The sequence below is a fragment of the Chrysochloris asiatica genome, unplaced genomic scaffold (assembly GCF_000296735.1).
Source record: "Chrysochloris asiatica unplaced genomic scaffold, ChrAsi1.0 scaffold00312, whole genome shotgun sequence".
Classification (NCBI taxonomy): domain Eukaryota; kingdom Metazoa; phylum Chordata; class Mammalia; order Afrosoricida; family Chrysochloridae; genus Chrysochloris; species Chrysochloris asiatica.
Window position 1 is genome coordinate 2817255 of NW_006408830.1, and position 3097 is coordinate 2820351.

Below are 3097 nucleotides of genomic sequence, written 5' to 3' on the forward strand. Positions count from 1 at the left end.
TTTTTTTTTTTTTTTTTTTTTTTTTTTATAAAACAAGCTATTGAGGGAATGCAAGAAGGCATGTATCATATCCACGATCAAGTAGCTTCTTTTCCCAAATGTCTTACCCTGGAATGACATGAGAAGCTGGCAGAGCCCATTGCTACGTGGACAGTACCTAATGAAAATCTTTCTGTTGACCAGCAGATGGCTGCTTGAGTCACAGGTGACAGTCCAAGGGTACATGGATAGCATTTGATGTGGAAGTCTACTTCATGAAGACCAGCTGATGGAAAAGCCCTTATTGGAGAAGGTTAATAATATGTCAGCTCAATGGGCTTAATTGTATGTTGTCTTCTTTGCTGTGATAGGAAGATTGAGCAAAAGTGAGAGCCTATGGGCTTGGACTTTTACTAATGAGTGGGTAAGTAGCCAATGGCCTAGCTACATGGACAGGCAAGTGGGCAATGGAAAATTGGACTATTAAGGGGACACCCATAGGAGACATGGTACAATGGCAAAGATTCTGGAAGTTTAGAATATGCATTAGAGTAGGGCATGCCAATGCCTACCAGAGAAACTCCCTTCCTGGACTTGAAGCTGAATGAAATCGAGTGTTCTCTTGGCATGCTCACGAGGTAGCCAACTGTGTCCATGAAATGAGCAAACATGGGCACTGCAACAACATAGAGATGGACTGAATCTAGATACATGTCTTTTGCACCCTCTCAGGCAGAAAATCCAATCAGGATTGCTTTATTTGCCAGCATGAAAGATAGAGGTTACAGTAGGCTACGGGACAGATTCTCCAGGGATAATGTCCTGCATAGAGCTGGCAAGTTGGATATATTGAACCAACGAGGCCAATGGCACCTGAAATCCATTGCTGTTGAGTCAATTCTGAGTCCTAGAGATCCTACAGGACAGAATAGAACTGCCCCATAGGGCTTCCAAGGTTGTAAATCTTTATGAAGCAGATTGCCACAGCTTTCTTCTGTGGAGCAGCTGGTAGGTTTGAACTGCTGACCTTTTGATGAACAGTCAAATGCTTAATCAAGTCAGGGATCCTGCTGGTGGCAGCAGATACAGAGTATCTATCCCTGTGAATATCTATTTGTAGCCAGTGGCACCAGGGAACTACAAATGGATCCTCACAAGAATAGTTACTCTGCACTGTGCTTTGCCTATCCAATAACAGATGCAAATGCCAAAAACACCCTTTAGGGATTGGAACAAAAGATACTGTATCAATTTGGGTTACTGAGTTATAGTTCATTGCTGGGAGCGATGAGGGTAGAGGACAGCTTCAATTTACTGCTTGACATAGTCCAGGAAATAGTAGTCTGACAAAACAGATAGTTCTCAGAAGTTGCTTTCTACCTTCTCTATAGCGTATTCTTAATTTTACTTATAAAAATATATAATTTGGCAATATTCACAACCTTTCACTATGAGTTCTACAAACCTTAGGAAAAACTAGCTTAGCAGCAATTGCTTTCAGTCTTGGTGGACTGAACACAAAGAGAAATTGTATAAATTACTCCCTTTCCTTAGAAAACCTAATTAACTGCATTTGTGAGGCCACAAAAACAGATAGCTTATTAGAGTCAAGCTGACCTACCCCTATAGACCTCACCACAATCAGTCACTAGCTAGAATTCACAAACCCCTACATACAAACACCTGCGTAAACAAGCAGACAATAATGAACTTAAGTGAAAGATAGTTTTGATTTAATAATCTATACTTCCTGTAGCAATTAGCCAGGTTGGGCTTTATGCCATATAACTTCCAAGTAATTTAATGAATACTTTAGAAAAATAAATAAGTAGATGTTAGTTATACCTTTATTACAAAAATAATAATACATTATGTAGGATAGAAAGTTGATAATTAGTAGGAATAATGAAGTAGTGCAAGCATTAATGATTAGTAGAAACTTATGTTACTAAGAAAGTGTAATCAGTCTGATAAGTAGCAATGATTTGTGTACGGTTTGACTTAATCTTTAAGTGAACACAAGAAGAAACCGTTTATCATATACTGAAGAAAGAGATGAAGGTCAGTTGAACATCACAGAAATATTTTTGTCAAAGTTGTCTAATGACCAGGTGCAAGAATGTTGTGATTAACTGTGTAATAATTCAAGAAAAGATCAAAGTGTTAGTTCATTATGTACTGTGTAACTTTAAGTATAAAAAATAAAGACTTGCTGAGCTGGGCTGGCAGAAGTGGCAGGAGGAGGTAGAAGCAGAAGGCAGAGGCTGGAGAGAACAGCCAGACAGCACAAGGTGAAGGAACTGGCAGAGCTAGGGGGAAGAAGAAGAGAGCAGGAGGGATAAGGGAGAGGGCAGACAGCAGAGAGAGCAGAGGGCAGACAGCAAAGAGCAGAAATCAGAAGCAGAGGTAGCAGAAGCTGGAGAGCATAGCCAGACAGCAAGGCAAATTGAAAAGCCTTTCGATTGTATTCATTCATTTCTTCACCCCACGTTTCCGCATATTCGCTTGTGTCCCACGACCCCCGCGGAGGGCAGGAACCCCCGCAGTTCATCAAACCAAGTGTGCAGCAAAGAGCCATGAAATAAACATACCACACTGCATGTCATCATTAGAGTAATAGTTTGATAGAAAATTGGAATGAGCAATTGGAACACTTGTTATCTAAGTCCAGGTGACATAAAGGCATGACAGGATCACTTAAATACCTTCATGAATGTGTGCTCACGCTCAGCATGAAGAGAGCAAAGGGAAAATCACTGCTTTATAAATGCTCATGCTTCTCTAGAGGATCTGGGGAAGAAGGATGGGGGAAGAGATTCTGGTGCCACTGGAGTTTCCTCCACATCACCTAACATGGCATCTTTTCCCTGTAGCATGCTGTGGTCCCAGGGCCAGGGATACAGCTGTCGAAGCTAGAAGAGGCTATAACTATTACCCTGAATCTGTATGCCAGAGTTCCTAAGGGTCTCATGGAGTGGATTGTGTCTTCCTCCCATCTGTCAAAATTAGGGTTGTCAGCAAATAATGCTGTATTGTATAATTGAGACATCCCATTAATGTTGTACCTGTGTAAGTTTACTCAGTATGAATGGGAATAGACTGAGGGGGAAGCATTTGC

At 41.0% G+C, this 3097-nt stretch overlaps 1 pseudogene; it reads right to left on the minus strand.

Moving 5' to 3' along the window:
• The window catches only part of LOC102842078, a 6846-nt pseudogene extending 4368 nt beyond the window's left edge, over nucleotides 1–2478 (minus strand).
• Between the last annotated feature and the right edge of the window lie 619 nt (nucleotides 2479–3097).